This window comes from Lissotriton vulgaris, chromosome 4_1 (genome assembly GCF_964263255.1).
Source record: "Lissotriton vulgaris chromosome 4_1, aLisVul1.2, whole genome shotgun sequence".
Lineage (NCBI taxonomy): Eukaryota > Metazoa > Chordata > Amphibia > Caudata > Salamandridae > Lissotriton > Lissotriton vulgaris.
The window spans coordinates 520214021-520240083 of NC_141691.1; the positions used below are offsets into that span (position 1 = coordinate 520214021).

The following is a 26063-nucleotide window of genomic DNA, read 5'->3' on the forward strand; positions in this document are numbered from 1 at the left end:
TTGAGCCAGCCGGGCCTGCATCAGCAGATCCTGCTCCACTGGGAAGGGAGAGCCTGTAGGCGTAAATCAAAAAAAGGGGAGAAATCTGCAAATTCTAGTGGCAGACCCATGTTGCCCAGGAAGCAATCAGTTTCTCCTGCTCCCTATAGTGGAAAAAGACATAGGAGGTGTATTTCTCTAGGCAGGGGCTCTGTGTAGATGGCACTTCATTGCTCTGGGAAGCATCCATGCTGGTAGAAGAGTAGCAGCAGACTCCACACCTGAGGCTTGAATGGGGACCGTTGGGGAGGGGCAGTGGGAGGCCGAGGAGGGCGGAGGAAAATGCTTTTCAAAAGCATCTGCACGTTCCTACAAACCTGCTGAAAACCCATACCAGGAATGGGGCTCGAACCCATGCGGACAAACGTCCATTGGATCTTAAGTCCAACGCCTTAACCACTCGGCCACCCTGGTGAGACCCAAGGATTTACTTTCTTCAACTCCCTTTTTATGCTTGCTACTGTAGCACCAGCTGTCCAGCAAGAGGTGATTGCAGAGTTAAAAGGCTTTTGCAGGAGGTTAAAAGTAATTGCTTATAACAAACACACTGTGTGACACCTAACTTTCTCCCACTCGGACCTTACCGTTAATTTTTATATTGGAGTTAGCTTAGTCACAATAAGGGGGTGAGCAAGGCAGGCACACTAGAGCATCTACTCCCTGGTGGTCTAGTGGCTAGGATTCGGCGCTTTCACCGCCGCGGCCCGGGTTCGATTCCCGGTCAGGGAAGATCCCTCTAAAGCATAGATTGCTTAATTTGTCTGTGTATCTTTTTTAAAAGAAGGTCTTTAAAAAGGCACCCCTCCCAATAGATGAAAGCGGAGGAATGGGGCTTGTTCTCCTGTGCCCCAGGTTGCTTTGCCCCCATTGACCTAAGCCACCTTTGTGCGCACGCAGTCCCCCACCCAGTCAGGTGCTCTATGTTGGCGTGAAGTGCAGTACCAGCTCAACAGAAAGGTAAATTGCTGGAAAACCCTGCTGTGATGCATACATCTACTTTGGAGCACTCTTCTCCTTTGCACTCTTGAATCGCTTAAGCGCAATGTATTCTTCCAGCAAGCTGAATAACGAGATAGGTGAGAGAAGGTGTACCAGCTGTCTGTGCGCCATCAGCAGCCACTAGGTGTCCCTCTTGGGTTTTCCCGGGGATCCTGATTGTGCAGGAATTCATCGGTTCAGTAGCAAGGGGGAGAGGATGGCCTGTGCCTGGAAGTGACAGGCAGTCTGGTGGCATCATGAGGATTAAGTTCCGATTCATATTTGATGTAGAATAAAATATGTTTTCAGCCCCCATGAGCTTTGTCACTCGGAGAGCAGTGTATGAACTTTTGCTGCACGGCTCTGGGCTCCCTGGTGGTCTAGTGGTTAGGATTCGGCGCTCTCACCGCCGCGGCCCGGGTTCGATTCCCGGTCAGGGAAAAGTCCCTCTTCTGACCTTGAAAGCTTTTCCTTCCCGTAGGTCAGGGCTTCTCAAAATGAAGTTGCTTTTCTGACTCACAATTTGCCTAGCATGACGCAGTATCGCTCAAAATATGATTTTCGCAAGGTTCCTTTAGAGCTGCTTCCCATGGTGGGAGGCAAGGCTCTTGAGCAAGTGAGATCCTGTATTCCGAGGCGCGCTTCCTTTTGTAGGCTTCTGACCCCATGGCCTGTGGCAGGTAGTCCTCCTTTGACTGGGCCGCAGGCTTTGTCTCCAAATGGCGTCCTGGACCCACTGCAACCCACCTGTTTGCTAAAACGGAAGTCTGCCTCTGGGTAAGAAAAAGCTGAGCTGCACGTACGGAAAGCGGCAGAGGCCAGAGGCGGGGAGGGTGTGGCAAGGGCTGCCTGATTTGCATAGTGACCTGTTGCATCTTGGGAATGTACAGGCTTTGGAGCTTAACAGGTACTGCAGGTGTCTGCCTGGCCTGAGAGATGCCTGTCTGGTGCTCCCCTCAGGACACACAGGCCTTCCATTCGAGCATGGAGGGTGAGGGACATGGGTCACCCTCATATACAGGGGTGTGGGCATGGGCAGGATAGGTTGTGGGGGACCCGTCAGGGCATTGCCCGTTTGGAAGCCCGTTCGGAAGGCGAGAGGAGGCGGGGCAGGAAACTCTGCTCAATTTCTTTCCCAGAGGCCTGTGGAGAACCCTTTGCACGTTTGAGCCAGCCGGGCCTGCATCAGCAGATCCTGCTCCACTGGGAAGGGAGAGCCTGTAGGCGTAAATCAAAAAAAGGGGAGAAATCTGCAAATTCTAGTGGCAGACCCATGTTGCCCAGGAAGCAATCAGTTTCTCCTGCTCCCTATAGTGGAAAAAGACATAGGAGGTGTATTTCTCTAGGCAGGGGCTCTGTGTAGATGGCACTTCATTGCTCTGGGAAGCATCCATGCTGGTAGAAGAGTAGCAGCAGACTCCACACCTGAGGCTTGAATGGGGACCGTTGGGGAGGGGCAGTGGGAGGCCGAGGAGGGCGGAGGAAAATGCTTTTCAAAAGCATCTGCACGTTCCTACAAACCTGCTGAAAACCCATACCAGGAATGGGGCTCGAACCCATGCGGACAAACGTCCATTGGATCTTAAGTCCAACGCCTTAACCACTCGGCCACCCTGGTGAGACCCAAGGATTTACTTTCTTCAACTCCCTTTTTATGCTTGCTACTGTAGCACCAGCTGTCCAGCAAGAGGTGATTGCAGAGTTAAAAGGCTTTTGCAGGAGGTTAAAAGTAATTGCTTATAACAAACACACTGTGTGACACCTAACTTTCTCCCACTCGGACCTTACCGTTAATTTTTATATTGGAGTTAGCTTAGTCACAATAAGGGGGTGAGCAAGGCAGGCTCACTAGAGCATCTACTCCCTGGTGGTCTAGTGGCTAGGATTCGGTGCTTTCACCGCCGCGGCCCGGGTTCGATTCCCGGTCAGGGAAGATCCCTCTAAAGCATAGATTGCTTAATTTGTCTGTGTATCTTTTTTAAAAGAAGGTCTTTAAAAAGGCACCCCTCCCAATAGATGAAAGCGGAGGAATGGGGCTTGTTCTCCTGTGCCCCAGGTTGCTTTGCCCCCATTGACCTAAGCCACCTTTGTGCGCACGCAGTCCCCCACCCAGTCAGGTGCTCTATGTTGGCGTGAAGTGCAGTACCAGCTCAACAGAAAGGTAAATTGCTGGAAAACCCTGCTGTGATGCATACATCTACTTTGGAGCACTCTTCTCCTTTGCACTCTTGAATCGCTTAAGCGCAATGTATTCTTCCAGCAAGCTGAATAACGAGATAGGTGAGAGAAGGTGTACCAGCTGTCTGTGCGCCATCAGCAGCCACTAGGTGTCCCTCTTGGGTTTTCCCGGGGATCCTGATTGTGCAGGAATTCATCGGTTCAGTAGCAAGGGGGAGAGGATGGCCTGTGCCTGGAAGTGACAGGCAGTCTGGTGGCATCATTAGGATTAAGTTCCGATTCATATTTGCTGTAGAATAAAATATGTTTTCAGCCCCCATGAGTTTTGTCACTCGGAGAGCAGTGTATGAACTTTTGCTGCACGGCTCTGGGCTCCCTGGTGGTCTAGTGGTTAGGATTCGGCGCTCTCACCGCCGCGGCCCGGGTTCGAGTCCCTCTTCTGACCTTGAAAGCTTTTCCTTCCCGTAGGTCAGGGCTTCTCAAAATGACGTTGCTTTTCTGACTCACAATTTGCCTAGCATGACGCAGTATCGCTCAAAATATGATTTTCGCAAGGTTCCTTTAGAGCTGCTTCCCATGGTGGGAGGCAAGGCTCTTGAGCAAGTGAGATCCTGTATTCCGAGGCGCGCTTCCTTTTGTAGGCTTCTGACCCCATGGCCTGTGGCAGGTAGTCCTCCTTTGACTGGGCCGCAGGCTTTGTCTCCAAATGGCGTCCTGGACCCACTGCAACCCACCTGTTTGCTAAAACGGAAGTCTGCCTCTGGGTAAGAAAAAGCTGAGCTGCACGTACGGAAAGCGGCAGAGGCCAGAGGCGGGGAGGGTGTGGCAAGGGCTGCCTGATTTGCATAGTGACCTGTTGCATCTTGGGAATGTACAGGCTTTGGAGCTTAACAGGTTCTGCAGGTGTCTGCCTGGCCTGAGAGATGCCTGTCTGGTGCTCCCCTCAGGACACACAGGCCTTCCATTCGAGCATGGAGGGTGAGGGACATGGGTCACCCTCATATACAGGGGTGTGGGCATGGGCAGGATAGGTTGTGGGGGACCCGTCAGGGCATTGCCCGTTTGGAAGCCCGTTCGGAAGGCGAGAGGAGGCGGGGCAGGAAACTCTGCTCAATTTCTTTCCCAGAGGCCTGTGGAGAACCCTTTGCACGTTTGGGCCAGCCGGGCCTGCATCAGCAGATCCTGCTCCACTGGGAAGGGAGAGCCTGTAGGCGTAAATCAAAAAAAGGGGAGAAATCTGCAAATTCTAGTGGCAGACCCATGTTGCCCAGGAAGCAATCAGTTTCTCCTGCTCCCTATAGTGGAAAAAGACATAGGAGGTGTATTTCTCTAGGCAGGGGCTCTGTGTAGATGGCACTTCATTGCTCTGGGAAGCATCCATGCTGGTAGAAGAGTAGCAGCAGACTCCACACCTGAGGCTTGAATGGGGACCGTTGGGGAGGGGCAGTGGGAGGCCGAGGAGGGCGGAGGAAAATGCTTTTCAAAAGCATCCGCACGTTCCTACAAACCTGCTGAAAACCCATACCAGGAATGGGGCTCGAACCCATGCGGACAAACGTCCATTGGATCTTAAGTCCAACGCCTTAACCACTCGGCCACCCTGGTGAGACCCAAGGATTTACTTTCTTCAACTCCCTTTTTATGCTTGCTACTGTAGCACCAGCTGTCCAGCAAGAGGTGATTGCAGAGTTAAAAGGCTTTTGCAGGAGGTTAAAAGTAATTGCTTATAACAAACACACTGTGTGACACCTAACTTTCTCCCACTCGGACCTTACCGTTAATTTTTATATTGGAGTTAGCTTAGTCACAATAAGGGGGTGAGCAAGGCAGTTACACTAGAGCATCTACTCCCTGGTGGTCTAGTGGCTAGGATTCGGCGCTTTCACCGCCGCGGCCTGGGTTCGATTCCCGGTCAGGGAAGATCCCTCTAAAGCATAGATTGCTTAATTTGTCTGTGTATCTTTTTTAAAAGAAGGTCTTTAAAAAGGCACCCCTCCCAATAGATGAAAGCGGAGGAATTGGGCTTGTTCTCCTGTGCCCCAGGTTGCTTTGCCCCCATTGACCTAAGCCACCTTTGTGCGCACGCAGTCCCCCACCCAGTCAGGTGCTCTATGTTGGCGTGAAGTGCAGTACCAGCTCAACAGAAAGGTAAATTGCTGGAAAACCCTGCTGTGATGCATACATCTACTTTGGAGCACTCTTCTCCTTTGCACTCTTGAATCGCTTAAGCGCAATGTATTCTTCCAGCAAGCTGAATAACGAGATAGGTGAGAGAAGGTGTACCAGCTGTCTGTGCGCCATCAGCAGCCACTAGGTGTCCCTCTTGGGTTTTCCCGGGGATCCTGATTGTGCAGGAATTCATCGGTTCAGTAGCAAGGGGGAGAGGATGGCCTGTGCCTGGAAGTGACAGGCAGTCTGGTGGCATCATGAGGATTAAGTTCCGATTCATATTTGCTGTAGAATAAAATATGTTTTCAGCCCCCATGAGCTTTGTCACTCGGAGAGCAGTGTATGAACTTTTGCTGCACGGCTCTGGGCTCCCTGGTGGTCTAGTGGTTAGGATTCGGCGCTCTCACCGCCGCGGCCCGGGTTCGATTCCCGGTCAGGGAAAAGTCCCTCTTCTGACCTTGAAAGCTTTTCCTTCCCGTAGGTCAGGGCTTCTCAAAATGAAGTTGCTTTTCTGACTCACAATTTGCCTAGCATGACGCAGTATCGCTCAAAATATGATTTTCGCAAGGTTCCTTTAGAGCTGCTTCCCATGGTGGGAGGCAAGGCTCTTGAGCAAGTGAGATCCTGTATTCCGAGGCGCGCTTCCTTTTGTAGGCTTCTGACCCCATGGCCTGTGGCAGGTAGTCCTCCTTTGACTGGGCCGCAGGCTTTGTCTCCAAATGGCGTCCTGGACCCACTGCAACCCACCTGTTTGCTAAAACGGAAGTCTGCCTCTGGGTAAGAAAAAGCTGAGCTGCACGTACGGAAAGCGGCAGAGGCCAGAGGCGGGGAGGGTGTGGCAAGGGCTGCCTGATTTGCATAGTGACCTGTTGCATCTTGGGAATGTACAGGCTTTGGAGCTTAACAGGTACTGCAGGTGTCTGCCTGGCCTGAGAGATGCCTGTCTGGTGCTCCCCTCAGGACACACAGGCCTTCCATTCGAGCATGGAGGGTGAGGGACATGGGTCACCCTCATATACAGGGGTGTGGGCATGGGCAGGATAGGTTGTGGGGGACCCGTCAGGGCATTGCCCGTTTGGAAGCCCGTTCGGAAGGCGAGAGGAGGCGGGGCAGGAAACTCTGCTCAATTTCTTTCCCAGAGGCCTGTGGAGAACCCTTTGCACGTTTGGGCCAGCCGGGCCTGCATCAGCAGATCCTGCTCCACTGGGAAGGGAGAGCCTGTAGGCGTAAATCAAAAAAAGGGGAGAAATCTGCAAATTCTAGTGGCAGACCCATGTTGCCCAGGAAGCAATCAGTTTCTCCTGCTCCCTATAGTGGAAAAAGACATAGGAGGTGTATTTCTCTAGGCAGGGGCTCTGTGTAGATGGCACTTCATTGCTCTGGGAAGCATCCATGCTGGTAGAAGAGTAGCAGCAGACTCCACACCTGAGGCTTGAATGGGGACCGTTGGGGAGGGGCAGTGGGAGGCCGAGGAGGGCGGAGGAAAATGCTTTTCAAAAGCATCTGCACGTTCCTACAAACCTGCTGAAAACCCATACCAGGAATGGGGCTCGAACCCATGCGGACAAACGTCCATTGGATCTTAAGTCCAACGCCTTAACCACTCGGCCACCCTGGTGAGACCCAAGGATTTACTTTCTTCAACTACCTTTTTATGCTTGCTGCTGTAGCACCAGCTGTCCAGCAAGAGGTGATTGCAGAGTTAAAAGGCTTTTGCAGGAGGTTAAAAGTAATTGCTTATAACAAACACACTGTGTGACACCTAACTTTCTCCCACTCGGACTTTACCGTTAATTTTTATATTGGAGTTAGCTTAGTCACAATAAGGGGGTGAGCAAGGCAGGCACACTAGAGCATCTACTCCCTGGTGGTCTAGTGGCTAGGATTCGGCGCTTTCACCGCCGTGGCCCCGGTTCGATTCCCGGTCAGGGAAGATCCCTCTAAAGCATAGATTGCTTAATTTGTCTGTGTATCTTTTTTAAAAGAAGGTCTTTAAAAAGGCACCCCTCCCAATAGATGAAAGCGGAGGAATGGGGCTTGTTCTCCTGTGCCCCAGGTTGCTTTGCCCCCATTGACCTAAGCCACCTTTGTGCGCACGCAGTCCCCCACCCAGTCAGGTGCTCTATGTTGGCGTGAAGTGCAGTACCAGCTCAACAGAAAGGTAAATTGCTGGAAAACCCTGCTGTGATGCATACATCTACTTTGGAGCACTCTTCTCCTTTGCACTCTTGAATCGCTTAAGCGCAATGTATTCTTCCAGCAAGCTGAATAACGAGATAGGTGAGAGAAGGTGTACCAGCTGTCTGTGCGCCATCAGCAGCCACTAGGTGTCCCTCTTGGGTTTTCCCGGGGATCCTGATTGTGCAGGAATTCATCGGTTCAGTAGCAAGGGGGAGAGGATGGCCTGTGCCTGGAAGTGACAGGCAGTCTGGTGGCATCATTAGGATTAAGTTCCGATTCATATTTGCTGTAGAATAAAATATGTTTTCAGCCCCCATGAGTTTTGTCACTCGGAGAGCAGTGTATGAACTTTTGCTGCACGGCTCTGGGCTCCCTGGTGGTCTAGTGGTTAGGATTCGGCGCTCTCACCGCCGCGGCCCGGGTTCGAGTCCCTCTTCTGACCTTGAAAGCTTTTCCTTCCCGTAGGTCAGGGCTTCTCAAAATGACGTTGCTTTTCTGACTCACAATTTGCCTAGCATGACGCAGTATCGCTCAAAATATGATTTTCGCAAGGTTCCTTTAGAGCTGCTTCCCATGGTGGGAGGCAAGGCTCTTGAGCAAGTGAGATCCTGTATTCCGAGGCGCGCTTCCTTTTGTAGGCTTCTGACCCCATGGCCTGTGGCAGGTAGTCCTCCTTTGACTGGGCCGCAGGCTTTGTCTCCAAATGGCGTCCTGGACCCACTGCAACCCACCTGTTTGCTAAAACGGAAGTCTGCCTCTGGGTAAGAAAAAGCTGAGCTGCACGTACGGAAAGCGGCAGAGGCCAGAGGCGGGGAGGGTGTGGCAAGGGCTGCCTGATTTGCATAGTGACCTGTTGCATCTTGGGAATGTACAGGCTTTGGAGCTTAACAGGTTCTGCAGGTGTCTGCCTGGCCTGAGAGATGCCTGTCTGGTGCTCCCCTCAGGACACACAGGCCTTCCATTCGAGCATGGAGGGTGAGGGACATGGGTCACCCTCATATACAGGGGTGTGGGCATGGGCAGGATAGGTTGTGGGGGACCCGTCAGGGCATTGCCCGTTTGGAAGCCCGTTCGGAAGGCGAGAGGAGGCGGGGCAGGAAACTCTGCTCAATTTCTTTCCCAGAGGCCTGTGGAGAACCCTTTGCACGTTTGGGCCAGCCGGGCCTGCATCAGCAGATCCTGCTCCACTGGGAAGGGAGAGCCTGTAGGCGTAAATCAAAAAAAGGGGAGAAATCTGCAAATTCTAGTGGCAGACCCATGTTGCCCAGGAAGCAATCAGTTTCTCCTGCTCCCTATAGTGGAAAAAGACATAGGAGGTGTATTTCTCTAGGCAGGGGCTCTGTGTAGATGGCACTTCATTGCTCTGGGAAGCATCCATGCTGGTAGAAGAGTAGCAGCAGACTCCACACCTGAGGCTTGAATGGGGACCGTTGGGGAGGGGCAGTGGGAGGCCGAGGAGGGCGGAGGAAAATGCTTTTCAAAAGCATCCGCACGTTCCTACAAACCTGCTGAAAACCCATACCAGGAATGGGGCTCGAACCCATGCGGACAAACGTCCATTGGATCTTAAGTCCAACGCCTTAACCACTCGGCCACCCTGGTGAGACCCAAGGATTTACTTTCTTCAACTCCCTTTTTATGCTTGCTACTGTAGCACCAGCTGTCCAGCAAGAGGTGATTGCAGAGTTAAAAGGCTTTTGCAGGAGGTTAAAAGTAATTGCTTATAACAAACACACTGTGTGACACCTAACTTTCTCCCACTCGGACCTTACCGTTAATTTTTATATTGGAGTTAGCTTAGTCACAATAAGGGGGTGAGCAAGGCAGTTACACTAGAGCATCTACTCCCTGGTGGTCTAGTGGCTAGGATTCGGCGCTTTCACCGCCGCGGCCTGGGTTCGATTCCCGGTCAGGGAAGATCCCTCTAAAGCATAGATTGCTTAATTTGTCTGTGTATCTTTTTTAAAAGAAGGTCTTTAAAAAGGCACCCCTCCCAATAGATGAAAGCGGAGGAATTGGGCTTGTTCTCCTGTGCCCCAGGTTGCTTTGCCCCCATTGACCTAAGCCACCTTTGTGCGCACGCAGTCCCCCACCCAGTCAGGTGCTCTATGTTGGCGTGAAGTGCAGTACCAGCTCAACAGAAAGGTAAATTGCTGGAAAACCCTGCTGTGATGCATACATCTACTTTGGAGCACTCTTCTCCTTTGCACTCTTGAATCGCTTAAGCGCAATGTATTCTTCCAGCAAGCTGAATAACGAGATAGGTGAGAGAAGGTGTACCAGCTGTCTGTGCGCCATCAGCAGCCACTAGGTGTCCCTCTTGGGTTTTCCCGGGGATCCTGATTGTGCAGGAATTCATCGGTTCAGTAGCAAGGGGGAGAGGATGGCCTGTGCCTGGAAGTGACAGGCAGTCTGGTGGCATCATGAGGATTAAGTTCCGATTCATATTTGCTGTAGAATAAAATATGTTTTCAGCCCCCATGAGCTTTGTCACTCGGAGAGCAGTGTATGAACTTTTGCTGCACGGCTCTGGGCTCCCTGGTGGTCTAGTGGTTAGGATTCGGCGCTCTCACCGCCGCGGCCCGGGTTCGATTCCCGGTCAGGGAAAAGTCCCTCTTCTGACCTTGAAAGCTTTTCCTTCCCGTAGGTCAGGGCTTCTCAAAATGAAGTTGCTTTTCTGACTCACAATTTGCCTAGCATGACGCAGTATCGCTCAAAATATGATTTTCGCAAGGTTCCTTTAGAGCTGCTTCCCATGGTGGGAGGCAAGGCTCTTGAGCAAGTGAGATCCTGTATTCCGAGGCGCGCTTCCTTTTGTAGGCTTCTGACCCCATGGCCTGTGGCAGGTAGTCCTCCTTTGACTGGGCCGCAGGCTTTGTCTCCAAATGGCGTCCTGGACCCACTGCAACCCACCTGTTTGCTAAAACGGAAGTCTGCCTCTGGGTAAGAAAAAGCTGAGCTGCACGTACGGAAAGCGGCAGAGGCCAGAGGCGGGGAGGGTGTGGCAAGGGCTGCCTGATTTGCATAGTGACCTGTTGCATCTTGGGAATGTACAGGCTTTGGAGCTTAACAGGTACTGCAGGTGTCTGCCTGGCCTGAGAGATGCCTGTCTGGTGCTCCCCTCAGGACACACAGGCCTTCCATTCGAGCATGGAGGGTGAGGGACATGGGTCACCCTCATATACAGGGGTGTGGGCATGGGCAGGATAGGTTGTGGGGGACCCGTCAGGGCATTGCCCGTTTGGAAGCCCGTTCGGAAGGCGAGAGGAGGCGGGGCAGGAAACTCTGCTCAATTTCTTTCCCAGAGGCCTGTGGAGAACCCTTTGCACGTTTGGGCCAGCCGGGCCTGCATCAGCAGATCCTGCTCCACTGGGAAGGGAGAGCCTGTAGGCGTAAATCAAAAAAAGGGGAGAAATCTGCAAATTCTAGTGGCAGACCCATGTTGCCCAGGAAGCAATCAGTTTCTCCTGCTCCCTATAGTGGAAAAAGACATAGGAGGTGTATTTCTCTAGGCAGGGGCTCTGTGTAGATGGCACTTCATTGCTCTGGGAAGCATCCATGCTGGTAGAAGAGTAGCAGCAGACTCCACACCTGAGGCTTGAATGGGGACCGTTGGGGAGGGGCAGTGGGAGGCCGAGGAGGGCGGAGGAAAATGCTTTTCAAAAGCATCTGCACGTTCCTACAAACCTGCTGAAAACCCATACCAGGAATGGGGCTCGAACCCATGCGGACAAACGTCCATTGGATCTTAAGTCCAACGCCTTAACCACTCGGCCACCCTGGTGAGACCCAAGGATTTACTTTCTTCAACTACCTTTTTATGCTTGCTGCTGTAGCACCAGCTGTCCAGCAAGAGGTGATTGCAGAGTTAAAAGGCTTTTGCAGGAGGTTAAAAGTAATTGCTTATAACAAACACACTGTGTGACACCTAACTTTCTCCCACTCGGACTTTACCGTTAATTTTTATATTGGAGTTAGCTTAGTCACAATAAGGGGGTGAGCAAGGCAGGCACACTAGAGCATCTACTCCCTGGTGGTCTAGTGGCTAGGATTCGGCGCTTTCACCGCCGTGGCCCCGGTTCGATTCCCGGTCAGGGAAGATCCCTCTAAAGCATAGATTGCTTAATTTGTCTGTGTATCTTTTTTAAAAGAAGGTCTTTAAAAAGGCACCCCTCCCAATAGATGAAAGCGGAGGAATGGGGCTTGTTCTCCTGTGCCCCAGGTTGCTTTGCCCCCATTGACCTAAGCCACCTTTGTGCGCACGCAGTCCCCCACCCAGTCAGGTGCTCTATGTTGGCGTGAAGTGCAGTACCAGCTCAACAGAAAGGTAAATTGCTGGAAAACCCTGCTGTGATGCATACATCTACTTTGGAGCACTCTTCTCCTTTGCACTCTTGAATCGCTTAAGCGCAATGTATTCTTCCAGCAAGCTGAATAACGAGATAGGTGAGAGAAGGTGTACCAGCTGTCTGTGCGCCATCAGCAGCCACTAGGTGTCCCTCTTGGGTTTTCCCGGGGATCCTGATTGTGCAGGAATTCATCGGTTCAGTAGCAAGGGGGAGAGGATGGCCTGTGCCTGGAAGTGACAGGCAGTCTGGTGGCATCATTAGGATTAAGTTCCGATTCATATTTGCTGTAGAATAAAATATGTTTTCAGCCCCCATGAGTTTTGTCACTCGGAGAGCAGTGTATGAACTTTTGCTGCACGGCTCTGGGCTCCCTGGTGGTCTAGTGGTTAGGATTCGGCGCTCTCACCGCCGCGGCCCGGGTTCGAGTCCCTCTTCTGACCTTGAAAGCTTTTCCTTCCCGTAGGTCAGGGCTTCTCAAAATGACGTTGCTTTTCTGACTCACAATTTGCCTAGCATGACGCAGTATCGCTCAAAATATGATTTTCGCAAGGTTCCTTTAGAGCTGCTTCCCATGGTGGGAGGCAAGGCTCTTGAGCAAGTGAGATCCTGTATTCCGAGGCGCGCTTCCTTTTGTAGGCTTCTGACCCCATGGCCTGTGGCAGGTAGTCCTCCTTTGACTGGGCCGCAGGCTTTGTCTCCAAATGGCGTCCTGGACCCACTGCAACCCACCTGTTTGCTAAAACGGAAGTCTGCCTCTGGGTAAGAAAAAGCTGAGCTGCACGTACGGAAAGCGGCAGAGGCCAGAGGCGGGGAGGGTGTGGCAAGGGCTGCCTGATTTGCATAGTGACCTGTTGCATCTTGGGAATGTACAGGCTTTGGAGCTTAACAGGTTCTGCAGGTGTCTGCCTGGCCTGAGAGATGCCTGTCTGGTGCTCCCCTCAGGACACACAGGCCTTCCATTCGAGCATGGAGGGTGAGGGACATGGGTCACCCTCATATACAGGGGTGTGGGCATGGGCAGGATAGGTTGTGGGGGACCCGTCAGGGCATTGCCCGTTTGGAAGCCCGTTCGGAAGGCGAGAGGAGGCGGGGCAGGAAACTCTGCTCAATTTCTTTCCCAGAGGCCTGTGGAGAACCCTTTGCACGTTTGGGCCAGCCGGGCCTGCATCAGCAGATCCTGCTCCACTGGGAAGGGAGAGCCTGTAGGCGTAAATCAAAAAAAGGGGAGAAATCTGCAAATTCTAGTGGCAGACCCATGTTGCCCAGGAAGCAATCAGTTTCTCCTGCTCCCTATAGTGGAAAAAGACATAGGAGGTGTATTTCTCTAGGCAGGGGCTCTGTGTAGATGGCACTTCATTGCTCTGGGAAGCATCCATGCTGGTAGAAGAGTAGCAGCAGACTCCACACCTGAGGCTTGAATGGGGACCGTTGGGGAGGGGCAGTGGGAGGCCGAGGAGGGCGGAGGAAAATGCTTTTCAAAAGCATCTGCACGTTCCTACAAACCTGCTGAAAACCCATACCAGGAATGGGGCTCGAACCCATGCGGACAAACGTCCATTGGATCTTAAGTCCAACGCCTTAACCACTCGGCCACCCTGGTGAGACCCAAGGATTTACTTTCTTCAACTACCTTTTTATGCTTGCTGCTGTAGCACCAGCTGTCCAGCAAGAGGTGATTGCAGAGTTAAAAGGCTTTTGCAGGAGGTTAAAAGTAATTGCTTATAACAAACACACTGTGTGACACCTAACTTTCTCCCACTCGGACTTTACCGTTAATTTTTATATTGGAGTTAGCTTAGTCACAATAAGGGGGTGAGCAAGGCAGGCACACTAGAGCATCTACTCCCTGGTGGTCTAGTGGCTAGGATTCGGCGCTTTCACCGCCGTGGCCCCGGTTCGATTCCCGGTCAGGGAAGATCCCTCTAAAGCATAGATTGCTTAATTTGTCTGTGTATCTTTTTTAAAAGAAGGTCTTTAAAAAGGCACCCCTCCCAATAGATGAAAGCGGAGGAATGGGGCTTGTTCTCCTGTGCCCCAGGTTGCTTTGCCCCCATTGACCTAAGCCACCTTTGTGCGCACGCAGTCCCCCACCCAGTCAGGTGCTCTATGTTGGCGTGAAGTGCAGTACCAGCTCAACAGAAAGGTAAATTGCTGGAAAACCCTGCTGTGATGCATACATCTACTTTGGAGCACTCTTCTCCTTTGCACTCTTGAATCGCTTAAGCGCAATGTATTCTTCCAGCAAGCTGAATAACGAGATAGGTGAGAGAAGGTGTACCAGCTGTCTGTGCGCCATCAGCAGCCACTAGGTGTCCCTCTTGGGTTTTCCCGGGGATCCTGATTGTGCAGGAATTCATCGGTTCAGTAGCAAGGGGGAGAGGATGGCCTGTGCCTGGAAGTGACAGGCAGTCTGGTGGCATCATTAGGATTAAGTTCCGATTCATATTTGCTGTAGAATAAAATATGTTTTCAGCCCCCATGAGTTTTGTCACTCGGAGAGCAGTGTATGAACTTTTGCTGCACGGCTCTGGGCTCCCTGGTGGTCTAGTGGTTAGGATTCGGCGCTCTCACCGCCGCGGCCCGGGTTCGAGTCCCTCTTCTGACCTTGAAAGCTTTTCCTTCCCGTAGGTCAGGGCTTCTCAAAATGACGTTGCTTTTCTGACTCACAATTTGCCTAGCATGACGCAGTATCGCTCAAAATATGCTTTTCGCAAGGTTCCTTTAGAGCTGCTTCCCATGGTGGGAGGCAAGGCTCTTGAGCAAGTGAGATCCTGTATTCCGAGGCGCGCTTCCTTTTGTAGGCTTCTGACCCCATGGCCTGTGGCAGGTAGTCCTCCTTTGACTGGGCCGCAGGCTTTGTCTCCAAATGGCGTCCTGGACCCACTGCAACCCACCTGTTTGCTAAAACGGAAGTCTGCCTCTGGGTAAGAAAAAGCTGAGCTGCACGTACGGAAAGCGGCAGAGGCCAGAGGCGGGGAGGGTGTGGCAAGGGCTGCCTGATTTGCATAGTGACCTGTTGCATCTTGGGAATGTACAGGCTTTGGAGCTTAACAGGTTCTGCAGGTGTCTGCCTGGCCTGAGAGATGCCTGTCTGGTGCTCCCCTCAGGACACACAGGCCTTCCATTCGAGCATGGAGGGTGAGGGACATGGGTCACCCTCATATACAGGGGTGTGGGCATGGGCAGGATAGGTTGTGGGGGACCCGTCAGGGCATTGCCCGTTTGGAAGCCCGTTCGGAAGGCGAGAGGAGGCGGGGCAGGAAACTCTGCTCAATTTCTTTCCCAGAGGCCTGTGGAGAACCCTTTGCACGTTTGGGCCAGCCGGGCCTGCATCAGCAGATCCTGCTCCACTGGGAAGGGAGAGCCTGTAGGCGTAAATCAAAAAAAGGGGAGAAATCTGCAAATTCTAGTGGCAGACCCATGTTGCCCAGGAAGCAATCAGTTTCTCCTGCTCCCTATAGTGGAAAAAGACATAGGAGGTGTATTTCTCTAGGCAGGGGCTCTGTGTAGATGGCACTTCATTGCTCTGGGAAGCATCCATGCTGGTAGAAGAGTAGCAGCAGACTCCACACCTGAGGCTTGAATGGGGACCGTTGGGGAGGGGCAGTGGGAGGCCGAGGAGGGCGGAGGAAAATGCTTTTCAAAAGCATCTGCACGTTCCTACAAACCTGCTGAAAACCCATACCAGGAATGGGGCTCGAGCCCATGCGGACAAACGTCCATTGGATCTTAAGTCCAACGCCTTAACCACTCGGCCACCCTGGTGAGACCCAAGGATTTACTTTCTTCAACTCCCTTTTTATGCTTGCTGCTGTAGCACCAGCTGTCCAGCAAGAGGTGATTGCAGAGTTAAAAGGCTTTTGCAGGAGGTTAAAAGTAATTGCTTATAACAAACACACTGTGTGACACCTAACTTTCTCCCACTCGGACTTTACCGTTAATTTTTATATTGGAGTTAGCTTAGTCACAATAAGGGGGTGAGCAAGGCAGGCACACTAGAGCATCTACTCCCTGGTGGTCTAGTGGCTAGGATTCGGCGCTTTCACCGCCGCGGCCCGGGTTCGATTCCCGGTCAGGGAAGATCCCTCTAAAGCATAGATTGCTTAATTTGTCTGTGTATCTTTTTTAAAAGAAGGTCTTTAAAAAGGCACCCCTCCCAATAGATGAAAGCGGAGGAATGGGGCTTGTTCTCCTGTGCCCCAGGTTGCTTTGCCCCCATTGACCTAAGCCACCTTTGTGCGCACGCAGTCCCCCACCCAGTCAGGTGCTCTATGTTGGCGTGAAGTGCAGTACCAGCTCAACAGAAAGGTAAATTGCTGGAAAACCCTGCTGTGATGCATACATCTACTTTGGAGCACTCTTCTCCTTTGCACTCTTGAATGGCTTAAGCGCAATGTATTCTTCCAGCAAGCTGAATAACGAGATAGGTGAGAGAAGGTGTACCAGCTGTCTGTGCGCCATCAGCAGCCACTAGGTGTCCCTCTTGGGTTTTCCCGGGGATCCTGATTGTGCAGGAATTCATCGGTTCAGTAGCAAGGGGGAGAGGATGGCCTGTGCCTGGAAGTGACAGGCAGTCTGGTGGCATCATGAGGATTAAGTTCCGATTCATATTTGCTGTAGAATAAAATATGTTTTCAGCCCCCATGAGCTTTGTCACTCGGAGAGCAGTGTATGAACTTTTGCTGCACGGCTCTGGGCTCCCTGGTGGTCTAGTGGTTAGGATTCGGCGCTCTCACCGCCGCGGCCCGGGTTCGAGTCCCTCTTCTGACCTTGAAAGCTTTTCCTTCCCGTAGGTCAGGGCTTCTCAAAATGAAGTTGCTTTTCTGACTCACAATTTGCCTAGCATGACGCAGTATCGCTCAAAATATGATTTTCGCAAGGTTCCTTTAGAGCTGCTTCCCATGGTGGGAGGCAAGGCTCTTGAGCAAGTGAGATCCTGTATTCCGAGGCGCGCTTCCTTTTGTAGGCTTCTGACCCCATGGCCTGTGGCAGGTAGTCCTCCTTTGACTGGGCCGCAGGCTTTGTCTCCAAATGGCGTCCTGGACCCACTGCAACCCACCTGTTTGCTAAAACGGAAGTCTGCCTCTGGGTAAGAAAAAGCTGAGCTGCACGTACGGAAAGCGGCAGAGGCCAGAGGCGGGGAGGGTGTGGCAAGGGCTGCCTGATTTGCATAGTGACCTGTTGCATCTTGGGAATGTACAGGCTTTGGAGCTTAACAGGTACTGCAGGTGTCTGCCTGGCCTGAGAGATGCCTGTCTGGTGCTCCCCTCAGGACACACAGGCCTTCCATTCGAGCATGGAGGGTGAGGGACATGGGTCACCCTCATATACAGGGGTGTGGGCATGGGCAGGATAGGTTGTGGGGGACCCGTCAGGGCATTGCCCGTTTGGAAGCCCGTTCGGAAGGCGAGAGGAGGCGGGGCAGGAAACTCTGCTCAATTTCTTTCCCAGAGGCCTGTGGAGAACCCTTTGCACGTTTGGGCCAGCCGGGCCTGCATCAGCAGATCCTGCTCCACTGGGAAGGGAGAGCCTGTAGGCGTAAATCAAAAAAAGGGGAGAAATCTGCAAATTCTAGTGGCAGACCCATGTTGCCCAGGAAGCAATCAGTTTCTCCTGCTCCCTATAGTGGAAAAAGACATAGGAGGTGTATTTCTCTAGGCAGGGGCTCTGTGTAGATGGCACTTCATTGCTCTGGGAAGCATCCATGCTGGTAGAAGAGTAGCAGCAGACTCCACACCTGAGGCTTGAATGGGGACCGTTGGGGAGGGGCAGTGGGAGGCCGAGGAGGGCGGAGGAAAATGCTTTTCAAAAGCATCTGCACGTTCCTACAAACCTGCTGAAAACCCATACCAGGAATGGGGCTCGAACCCATGCGGACAAACGTCCATTGGATCTTAAGTCCAACGCCTTAACCACTCGGCCACCCTGGTGAGACCCAAGGATTTACTTTCTTCAACTACCTTTTTATGCTTGCTGCTGTAGCACCAGCTGTCCAGCAAGAGGTGATTGCAGAGTTAAAAGGCTTTTGCAGGAGGTTAAAAGTAATTGCTTATAACAAACACACTGTGTGACACCTAACTTTCTCCCACTCGGACTTTACCGTTAATTTTTATATTGGAGTTAGCTTAGTCACAATAAGGGGGTGAGCAAGGCAGGCACACTAGAGCATCTACTCCCTGGTGGTCTAGTGGCTAGGATTCGGCGCTTTCACCGCCGTGGCCCCGGTTCGATTCCCGGTCAGGGAAGATCCCTCTAAAGCATAGATTGCTTAATTTGTCTGTGTATCTTTTTTAAAAGAAGGTCTTTAAAAAGGCACCCCTCCCAATAGATGAAAGCGGAGGAATGGGGCTTGTTCTCCTGTGCCCCAGGTTGCTTTGCCCCCATTGACCTAAGCCACCTTTGTGCGCACGCAGTCCCCCACCCAGTCAGGTGCTCTATGTTGGCGTGAAGTGCAGTACCAGCTCAACAGAAAGGTAAATTGCTGGAAAACCCTGCTGTGATGCATACATCTACTTTGGAGCACTCTTCTCCTTTGCACTCTTGAATCGCTTAAGCGCAATGTATTCTTCCAGCAAGCTGAATAACGAGATAGGTGAGAGAAGGTGTACCAGCTGTCTGTGCGCCATCAGCAGCCACTAGGTGTCCCTCTTGGGTTTTCCCGGGGATCCTGATTGTGCAGGAATTCATCGGTTCAGTAGCAAGGGGGAGAGGATGGCCTGTGCCTGGAAGTGACAGGCAGTCTGGTGGCATCATTAGGATTAAGTTCCGATTCATATTTGCTGTAGAATAAAATATGTTTTCAGCCCCCATGAGTTTTGTCACTCGGAGAGCAGTGTATGAACTTTTGCTGCACGGCTCTGGGCTCCCTGGTGGTCTAGTGGTTAGGATTCGGCGCTCTCACCGCCGCGGCCCGGGTTCGAGTCCCTCTTCTGACCTTGAAAGCTTTTCCTTCCCGTAGGTCAGGGCTTCTCAAAATGACGTTGCTTTTCTGACTCACAATTTGCCTAGCATGACGCAGTATCGCTCAAAATATGCTTTTCGCAAGGTTCCTTTAGAGCTGCTTCCCATGGTGGGAGGCAAGGCTCTTGAGCAAGTGAGATCCTGTATTCCGAGGCGCGCTTCCTTTTGTAGGCTTCTGACCCCATGGCCTGTGGCAGGTAGTCCTCCTTTGACTGGGCCGCAGGCTTTGTCTCCAAATGGCGTCCTGGACCCACTGCAACCCACCTGTTTGCTAAAACGGAAGTCTGCCTCTGGGTAAGAAAAAGCTGAGCTGCACGTACGGAAAGCGGCAGAGGCCAGAGGCGGGGAGGGTGTGGCAAGGGCTGCCTGATTTGCATAGTGACCTGTTGCATCTTGGGAATGTACAGGCTTTGGAGCTTAACAGGTTCTGCAGGTGTCTGCCTGGCCTGAGAGATGCCTGTCTGGTGCTCCCCTCAGGACACACAGGCCTTCCATTCGAGCATGGAGGGTGAGGGACATGGGTCACCCTCATATACAGGGGTGTGGGCATGGGCAGGATAGGTTGTGGGGGACCCGTCAGGGCATTGCCCGTTTGGAAGCCCGTTCGGAAGGCGAGAGGAGGCGGGGCAGGAAACTCTGCTCAATTTCTTTCCCAGAGGCCTGTGGAGAACCCTTTGCACGTTTGGGCCAGCCGGGCCTGCATCAGCAGATCCTGCTCCACTGGGAAGGGAGAGCCTGTAGGCGTAAATCAAAAAAAGGGGAGAAATCTGCAAATTCTAGTGGCAGACCCATGTTGCCCAGGAAGCAATCAGTTTCTCCTGCTCCCTATAGTGGAAAAAGACATAGGAGGTGTATTTCTCTAGGCAGGGGCTCTGTGTAGATGGCACTTCATTGCTCTGGGAAGCATCCATGCTGGTAGAAGAGTAGCAGCAGACTCCACACCTGAGGCTTGAATGGGGACCGTTGGGGAGGGGCAGTGGGAGGCCGAGGAGGGCGGAGGAAAATGCTTTTCAAAAGCATCCGCACGTTCCTACAAACCTACTGAAAACCCATACCAGGAATGGGGCTCGAACCCATGCGGACAAACGTCCATTGGATCTTAAGTCCAACGCCTTAACCACTCGGCCACCCTGGTGAGACCCAAGGATTTACTTTCTTCAACTCCCTTTTTATGCTTGCTACTGTAGCACCAGCTGTCCAGCAAGAGGTGATTGCAGAGTTAAAAGGCTTTTGCAGGAGGTTAAAAGTAATTGCTTATAACAAACACACTGTGTGACACCTAACTTTCTCCCACTCGGACCTTACCGTTAATTTTTATATTGGAGTTAGCTTAGTCACAATAAGGGGGTGAGCAAGGCAGTTACACTAGAGCATCTACTCCCTGGTGGTCTAGTGGCTAGGATTCGGCGCTTTCACCGCCGCGGCCTGGGTTCGATTCCCGGTCAGGGAAGATCCCTCTAAAGCATAGATTGCTTAATTTGTCTGTGTATCTTTTTTAAAAGAAGGTCTTTAAAAAGGCACCCCTCCCAATAGATGAAAGCGGAGGAATTGGGCTTGTTCTCCTGTGCCCCAGGTTGCTTTGCCCCCATTGACCTAAGCCACCTTTGTGCGCACGCAGTCCCCCACCCAGTCAGGTGCTCTATGTTGGCGTGAAGTGCAGTACCAGCTCAACAGAAAGGTAAATTGCTGGAAAACCCTGCTGTGATGCATACATCTACTTTGGAGCACTCTTCTCCTTTGCACTCTTGAATCGCTTAAGCGCAATGTATTCTTCCAGCAAGCTGAATAACGAGATAGGTGAGAGAAGGTGTACCAGCTGTCTGTGCGCCATCAGCAGCCACTAGGTGTCCCTCTTGGGTTTTCCCGGGGATCCTGATTGTGCAGGAATTCATCGGTTCAGTAGCAAGGGGGAGAGGATGGCCTGTGCCTGGAAGTGACAGGCAGTCTGGTGGCATCATGAGGATTAAGTTCCGATTCATATTTGCTGTAGAATAAAATATGTTTTCAGCCCCCATGAGCTTTGTCACTCGGAGAGCAGTGTATGAACTTTTGCTGCACGGCTCTGGGCTCCCTGGTGGTCTAGTGGTTAGGATTCGGCGCTCTCACCGCCGCGGCCCGGGTTCGATTCCCGGTCAGGGAAAAGTCCCTCTTCTGACCTTGAAAGCTTTTCCTTCCCGTAGGTCAGGGCTTCTCAAAATGAAGTTGCTTTTCTGACTCACAATTTGCCTAGCATGACGCAGTATCGCTCAAAATATGATTTTCGCAAGGTTCCTTTAGAGCTGCTTCCCATGGTGGGAGGCAAGGCTCTTGAGCAAGTGAGATCCTGTATTCCGAGGCGCGCTTCCTTTTGTAGGCTTCTGACCCCATGGCCTGTGGCAGGTAGTCCTCCTTTGACTGGGCCGCAGGCTTTGTCTCCAAATGGCGTCCTGGACCCACTGCAACCCACCTGTTTGCTAAAACGGAAGTCTGCCTCTGGGTAAGAAAAAGCTGAGCTGCACGTACGGAAAGCGGCAGAGGCCAGAGGCGGGGAGGGTGTGGCAAGGGCTGCCTGATTTGCATAGTGACCTGTTGCATCTTGGGAATGTACAGGCTTTGGAGCTTAACAGGTACTGCAGGTGTCTGCCTGGCCTGAGAGATGCCTGTCTGGTGCTCCCCTCAGGACACACAGGCCTTCCATTCGAGCATGGAGGGTGAGGGACATGGGTCACCCTCATATACAGGGGTGTGGGCATGGGCAGGATAGGTTGTGGGGGACCCGTCAGGGCATTGCCCGTTTGGAAGCCCGTTCGGAAGGCGAGAGGAGGCGGGGCAGGAAACTCTGCTCAATTTCTTTCCCAGAGGCCTGTGGAGAACCCTTTGCACGTTTGGGCCAGCCGGGCCTGCATCAGCAGATCCTGCTCCACTGGGAAGGGAGAGCCTGTAGGCGTAAATCAAAAAAAGGGGAGAAATCTGCAAATTCTAGTGGCAGACCCATGTTGCCCAGGAAGCAATCAGTTTCTCCTGCTCCCTATAGTGGAAAAAGACATAGGAGGTGTATTTCTCTAGGCAGGGGCTCTGTGTAGATGGCACTTCATTGCTCTGGGAAGCATCCATGCTGGTAGAAGAGTAGCAGCAGACTCCACACCTGAGGCTTGAATGGGGACCGTTGGGGAGGGGCAGTGGGAGGCCGAGGAGGGCGGAGGAAAATGCTTTTCAAAAGCATCTGCACGTTCCTACAAACCTGCTGAAAACCCATACCAGGAATGGGGCTCGAGCCCATGCGGACAAACGTCCATTGGATCTTAAGTCCAACGCCTTAACCACTCGGCCACCCTGGTGAGACCCAAGGATTTACTTTCTTCAACTCCCTTTTTATGCTTGCTGCTGTAGCACCAGCTGTCCAGCAAGAGGTGATTGCAGAGTTAAAAGGCTTTTGCAGGAGGTTAAAAGTAATTGCTTATAACAAACACACTGTGTGACACCTAACTTTCTCCCACTCGGACTTTACCGTTAATTTTTATATTGGAGTTAGCTTAGTCACAATAAGGGGGTGAGCAAGGCAGGCACACTAGAGCATCTACTCCCTGGTGGTCTAGTGGCTAGGATTCGGCGCTTTCACCGCCGCGGCCCGGGTTCGATTCCCGGTCAGGGAAGATCCCTCTAAAGCATAGATTGCTTAATTTGTCTGTGTATCTTTTTTAAAAGAAGGTCTTTAAAAAGGCACCCCTCCCAATAGATGAAAGCGGAGGAATGGGGCTTGTTCTCCTGTGCCCCAGGTTGCTTTGCCCCCATTGACCTAAGCCACCTTTGTGCGCACGCAGTCCCCCACCCAGTCAGGTGCTCTATGTTGGCGTGAAGTGCAGTACCAGCTCAACAGAAAGGTAAATTGCTGGAAAACCCTGCTGTGATGCATACATCTACTTTGGAGCACTCTTCTCCTTTGCACTCTTGAATGGCTTAAGCGCAATGTATTCTTCCAGCAAGCTGAATAACGAGATAGGTGAGAGAAGGTGTACCAGCTGTCTGTGCGCCATCAGCAGCCACTAGGTGTCCCTCTTGGGTTTTCCCGGGGATCCTGATTGTGCAGGAATTCATCGGTTCAGTAGCAAGGGGGAGAGGATGGCCTGTGCCTGGAAGTGACAGGCAGTCTGGTGGCATCATGAGGATTAAGTTCCGATTCATATTTGCTGTAGAATAAAATATGTTTTCAGCCCCCATGAGCTTTGTCACTCGGAGAGCAGTGTATGAACTTTTGCTGCACGGCTCTGGGCTCCCTGGTGGTCTAGTGGTTAGGATTCGGCGCTCTCACCGCCGCGGCCCGGGTTCGAGTCCCTCTTCTGACCTTGAAAGCTTTTCCTTCCCGTAGGTCAGGGCTTCTCAAAATGAAGTTGCTTTTCTGACTCACAATTTGCCTAGCATGACGCAGTATCGCTCAAAATATGATTTTCGCAAGGTTCCTTTAGAGCTGCTTCCCATGGTGGGAGGCAAGGCTCTTGAGCAAGTGAGATCCTGTATTCCGAGGCGCGCTTCCTTTTGTAGGCTTCTGACCCCATGGCCTGTGGCAGGTAGTCCTCCTTTGACTGGGCCGCAGGCTTTGTCTCCAAATGGCGTCCTGGACCCACTGCAACCCACCTGTTTGCTAAAACGGAAGTCTGCCTCTGGGTAAGAAAAAGCTGAGCTGCACGTACGGAAAGCGGCAGAGGCCAGAGGCGGGGAGGGTGTGGCAAGGGCTGCCTGATTTGCATAGTGACCTGTTGCATCTTGGGAATGTACAGGCTTTGGAGCTTAACAGGTACTGCAGGTGTCTGCCTGGCCTGAGAGATGCCTGTCTGGTGCTCCCCTCAGGACACACAGGCCTTCCATTCGAGCATGGAGGGTGAGGGACATGGGTCACCCTCATATACAGGGGTGTGGGCATGGGCAGGATAGGTTGTGGGGGACCCGTCAGGGCATTGCCCGTTTGGAAGCCCGTTCGGAAGGCGAGAGGAGGCGGGGCAGGAAACTCTGCTCAATTTCTTTCCCAGAGGCCTGTGGAGAACCCTTTGCACGTTTGGGCCAGCCGGGCCTGCATCAGCAGATCCTGCTCCACTGGGAAGGGAGAGCCTGTAGGCGTAAATCAAAAAAAGGGGAGAAATCTGCAAATTCTAGTGGCAGACCCATGTTGCCCAGGAAGCAATCAGTTTCTCCTGCTCCCTATAGTGGAAAAAGACATAGGAGGTGTATTTCTCTAGGCAGGGGCTCTGTGTAGATGGCACTTCATTGCTCTGGGAAGCATCCATGCTGGTAGAAGAGTAGCAGCAGACTCCACACCTGAGGCTTGAATGGGGACCGTTGGGGAGGGGCAGTGGGAGGCCGAGGAGGGCGGAGGAAAATGCTTTTCAAAAGCATCTGCACGTTCCTACAAACCTGCTGAAAACCCATACCAGGAATGGGGCTCGAACCCATGCGGACAAACGTCCATTGGATCTTAAGTCCAACGCCTTAACCACTCGGCCACCCTGGTGAGACCCAAGGATTTACTTTCTTCAACTACCTTTTTATGCTTGCTGCTGTAGCACCAGCTGTCCAGCAAGAGGTGATTGCAGAGTTAAAAGGCTTTTGCAGGAGGTTAAAAGTAATTGCTTATAACAAACACACTGTGTGACACCTAACTTTCTCCCACTCGGACTTTACCGTTAATTTTTATATTGGAGTTAGCTTAGTCACAATAAGGGGGTGAGCAAGGCAGGCACACTAGAGCATCTACTCCCTGGTGGTCTAGTGGCTAGGATTCGGCGCTTTCACCGCCGTGGCCCCGGTTCGATTCCCGGTCAGGGAAGATCCCTCTAAAGCATAGATTGCTTAATTTGTCTGTGTATCTTTTTTAAAAGAAGGTCTTTAAAAAGGCACCCCTCCCAATAGATGAAAGCGGAGGAATGGGGCTTGTTCTCCTGTGCCCCAGGTTGCTTTGCCCCCATTGACCTAAGCCACCTTTGTGCGCACGCAGTCCCCCACCCAGTCAGGTGCTCTATGTTGGCGTGAAGTGCAGTACCAGCTCAACAGAAAGGTAAATTGCTGGAAAACCCTGCTGTGATGCATACATCTACTTTGGAGCACTCTTCTCCTTTGCACTCTTGAATCGCTTAAGCGCAATGTATTCTTCCAGCAAGCTGAATAACGAGATAGGTGAGAGAAGGTGTACCAGCTGTCTGTGCGCCATCAGCAGCCACTAGGTGTCCCTCTTGGGTTTTCCCGGGGATCCTGATTGTGCAGGAATTCATCGGTTCAGTAGCAAGGGGGAGAGGATGGCCTGTGCCTGGAAGTGACAGGCAGTCTGGTGGCATCATTAGGATTAAGTTCCGATTCATATTTGCTGTAGAATAAAATATGTTTTCAGCCCCCATGAGTTTTGTCACTCGGAGAGCAGTGTATGAACTTTTGCTGCACGGCTCTGGGCTCCCTGGTGGTCTAGTGGTTAGGATTCGGCGCTCTCACCGCCGCGGCCCGGGTTCGAGTCCCTCTTCTGACCTTGAAAGCTTTTCCTTCCCGTAGGTCAGGGCTTCTCAAAATGACGTTGCTTTTCTGACTCACAATTTGCCTAGCATGACGCAGTATCGCTCAAAATATGCTTTTCGCAAGGTTCCTTTAGAGCTGCTTCCCATGGTGGGAGGCAAGGCTCTTGAGCAAGTGAGATCCTGTATTCCGAGGCGCGCTTCCTTTTGTAGGCTTCTGACCCCATGGCCTGTGGCAGGTAGTCCTCCTTTGACTGGGCCGCAGGCTTTGTCTCCAAATGGCGTCCTGGACCCACTGCAACCCACCTGTTTGCTAAAACGGAAGTCTGCCTCTGGGTAAGAAAAAGCTGAGCTGCACGTACGGAAAGCGGCAGAGGCCAGAGGCGGGGAGGGTGTGGCAAGGGCTGCCTGATTTGCATAGTGACCTGTTGCATCTTGGGAATGTACAGGCTTTGGAGCTTAACAGGTTCTGCAGGTGTCTGCCTGGCCTGAGAGATGCCTGTCTGGTGCTCCCCTCAGGACACACAGGCCTTCCATTCGAGCATGGAGGGTGAGGGACATGGGTCACCCTCATATACAGGGGTGTGGGCATGGGCAGGATAGGTTGTGGGGGACCCGTCAGGGCATTGCCCGTTTGGAAGCCCGTTCGGAAGGCGAGAGGAGGCGGGGCAGGAAACTCTGCTCAATTTCTTTCCCAGAGGCCTGTGGAGAACCCTTTGCACGTTTGGGCCAGCCGGGC

The 26063-nt window shown here is 52.3% G+C and overlaps 28 non-coding genes across 28 annotated transcripts; 16 read left to right on the plus strand and 12 right to left on the minus strand.

Moving 5' to 3' along the window:
- Positions 1–370: 370 nt before the first annotated feature.
- On the minus strand, positions 371–453 carry TRNAL-UAA (transfer RNA leucine (anticodon UAA)). The gene has a single exon. It is a non-coding gene; the product is annotated as a tRNA-Leu (tRNA).
- A 243-nt stretch (positions 454–696) lies between these two features.
- TRNAE-UUC (transfer RNA glutamic acid (anticodon UUC)) lies at positions 697–768 on the plus strand. The gene has a single exon. It is a non-coding gene; the product is annotated as a tRNA-Glu (tRNA).
- A 618-nt stretch (positions 769–1386) lies between these two features.
- On the plus strand, positions 1387–1458 carry TRNAE-CUC (transfer RNA glutamic acid (anticodon CUC)). The gene has a single exon. It is a non-coding gene; the product is annotated as a tRNA-Glu (tRNA).
- A 1094-nt stretch (positions 1459–2552) lies between these two features.
- TRNAL-UAA (transfer RNA leucine (anticodon UAA)) lies at positions 2553–2635 on the minus strand. The gene has a single exon. It is a non-coding gene; the product is annotated as a tRNA-Leu (tRNA).
- A 243-nt stretch (positions 2636–2878) lies between these two features.
- Positions 2879–2950, plus strand: TRNAE-UUC (transfer RNA glutamic acid (anticodon UUC)). Its single transcript has one exon. It is a non-coding gene; the product is annotated as a tRNA-Glu (tRNA).
- A 1767-nt stretch (positions 2951–4717) lies between these two features.
- On the minus strand, positions 4718–4800 carry TRNAL-UAA (transfer RNA leucine (anticodon UAA)). Its single transcript has one exon. It is a non-coding gene; the product is annotated as a tRNA-Leu (tRNA).
- A 243-nt stretch (positions 4801–5043) lies between these two features.
- Positions 5044–5115, plus strand: TRNAE-UUC (transfer RNA glutamic acid (anticodon UUC)). Its single transcript has one exon. It is a non-coding gene; the product is annotated as a tRNA-Glu (tRNA).
- Positions 5116–5733: 618 nt separating this feature from the next.
- TRNAE-CUC (transfer RNA glutamic acid (anticodon CUC)) lies at positions 5734–5805 on the plus strand. Its single transcript has one exon. It is a non-coding gene; the product is annotated as a tRNA-Glu (tRNA).
- Positions 5806–6899: 1094 nt separating this feature from the next.
- TRNAL-UAA (transfer RNA leucine (anticodon UAA)) lies at positions 6900–6982 on the minus strand. Its single transcript has one exon. It is a non-coding gene; the product is annotated as a tRNA-Leu (tRNA).
- Positions 6983–7225: 243 nt separating this feature from the next.
- On the plus strand, positions 7226–7297 carry TRNAE-UUC (transfer RNA glutamic acid (anticodon UUC)). Its single transcript has one exon. It is a non-coding gene; the product is annotated as a tRNA-Glu (tRNA).
- A 1767-nt stretch (positions 7298–9064) lies between these two features.
- TRNAL-UAA (transfer RNA leucine (anticodon UAA)) lies at positions 9065–9147 on the minus strand. Its single transcript has one exon. It is a non-coding gene; the product is annotated as a tRNA-Leu (tRNA).
- Positions 9148–9390: 243 nt separating this feature from the next.
- Positions 9391–9462, plus strand: TRNAE-UUC (transfer RNA glutamic acid (anticodon UUC)). The gene has a single exon. It is a non-coding gene; the product is annotated as a tRNA-Glu (tRNA).
- Positions 9463–10080: 618 nt separating this feature from the next.
- On the plus strand, positions 10081–10152 carry TRNAE-CUC (transfer RNA glutamic acid (anticodon CUC)). The gene has a single exon. It is a non-coding gene; the product is annotated as a tRNA-Glu (tRNA).
- Positions 10153–11246: 1094 nt separating this feature from the next.
- TRNAL-UAA (transfer RNA leucine (anticodon UAA)) lies at positions 11247–11329 on the minus strand. The gene has a single exon. It is a non-coding gene; the product is annotated as a tRNA-Leu (tRNA).
- Positions 11330–11572: 243 nt separating this feature from the next.
- TRNAE-UUC (transfer RNA glutamic acid (anticodon UUC)) lies at positions 11573–11644 on the plus strand. The gene has a single exon. It is a non-coding gene; the product is annotated as a tRNA-Glu (tRNA).
- A 1767-nt stretch (positions 11645–13411) lies between these two features.
- On the minus strand, positions 13412–13494 carry TRNAL-UAA (transfer RNA leucine (anticodon UAA)). Its single transcript has one exon. It is a non-coding gene; the product is annotated as a tRNA-Leu (tRNA).
- Positions 13495–13737: 243 nt separating this feature from the next.
- Positions 13738–13809, plus strand: TRNAE-UUC (transfer RNA glutamic acid (anticodon UUC)). The gene has a single exon. It is a non-coding gene; the product is annotated as a tRNA-Glu (tRNA).
- A 1767-nt stretch (positions 13810–15576) lies between these two features.
- Positions 15577–15659, minus strand: TRNAL-UAA (transfer RNA leucine (anticodon UAA)). The gene has a single exon. It is a non-coding gene; the product is annotated as a tRNA-Leu (tRNA).
- Positions 15660–15902: 243 nt separating this feature from the next.
- TRNAE-UUC (transfer RNA glutamic acid (anticodon UUC)) lies at positions 15903–15974 on the plus strand. The gene has a single exon. It is a non-coding gene; the product is annotated as a tRNA-Glu (tRNA).
- Positions 15975–17741: 1767 nt separating this feature from the next.
- On the minus strand, positions 17742–17824 carry TRNAL-UAA (transfer RNA leucine (anticodon UAA)). Its single transcript has one exon. It is a non-coding gene; the product is annotated as a tRNA-Leu (tRNA).
- A 243-nt stretch (positions 17825–18067) lies between these two features.
- On the plus strand, positions 18068–18139 carry TRNAE-UUC (transfer RNA glutamic acid (anticodon UUC)). Its single transcript has one exon. It is a non-coding gene; the product is annotated as a tRNA-Glu (tRNA).
- Positions 18140–19906: 1767 nt separating this feature from the next.
- Positions 19907–19989, minus strand: TRNAL-UAA (transfer RNA leucine (anticodon UAA)). Its single transcript has one exon. It is a non-coding gene; the product is annotated as a tRNA-Leu (tRNA).
- Positions 19990–20232: 243 nt separating this feature from the next.
- On the plus strand, positions 20233–20304 carry TRNAE-UUC (transfer RNA glutamic acid (anticodon UUC)). The gene has a single exon. It is a non-coding gene; the product is annotated as a tRNA-Glu (tRNA).
- A 618-nt stretch (positions 20305–20922) lies between these two features.
- TRNAE-CUC (transfer RNA glutamic acid (anticodon CUC)) lies at positions 20923–20994 on the plus strand. The gene has a single exon. It is a non-coding gene; the product is annotated as a tRNA-Glu (tRNA).
- Positions 20995–22088: 1094 nt separating this feature from the next.
- Positions 22089–22171, minus strand: TRNAL-UAA (transfer RNA leucine (anticodon UAA)). The gene has a single exon. It is a non-coding gene; the product is annotated as a tRNA-Leu (tRNA).
- Positions 22172–22414: 243 nt separating this feature from the next.
- Positions 22415–22486, plus strand: TRNAE-UUC (transfer RNA glutamic acid (anticodon UUC)). The gene has a single exon. It is a non-coding gene; the product is annotated as a tRNA-Glu (tRNA).
- Positions 22487–24253: 1767 nt separating this feature from the next.
- Positions 24254–24336, minus strand: TRNAL-UAA (transfer RNA leucine (anticodon UAA)). The gene has a single exon. It is a non-coding gene; the product is annotated as a tRNA-Leu (tRNA).
- A 243-nt stretch (positions 24337–24579) lies between these two features.
- On the plus strand, positions 24580–24651 carry TRNAE-UUC (transfer RNA glutamic acid (anticodon UUC)). The gene has a single exon. It is a non-coding gene; the product is annotated as a tRNA-Glu (tRNA).
- The last annotated feature ends 1412 nt before the right edge of the window (positions 24652–26063 follow it).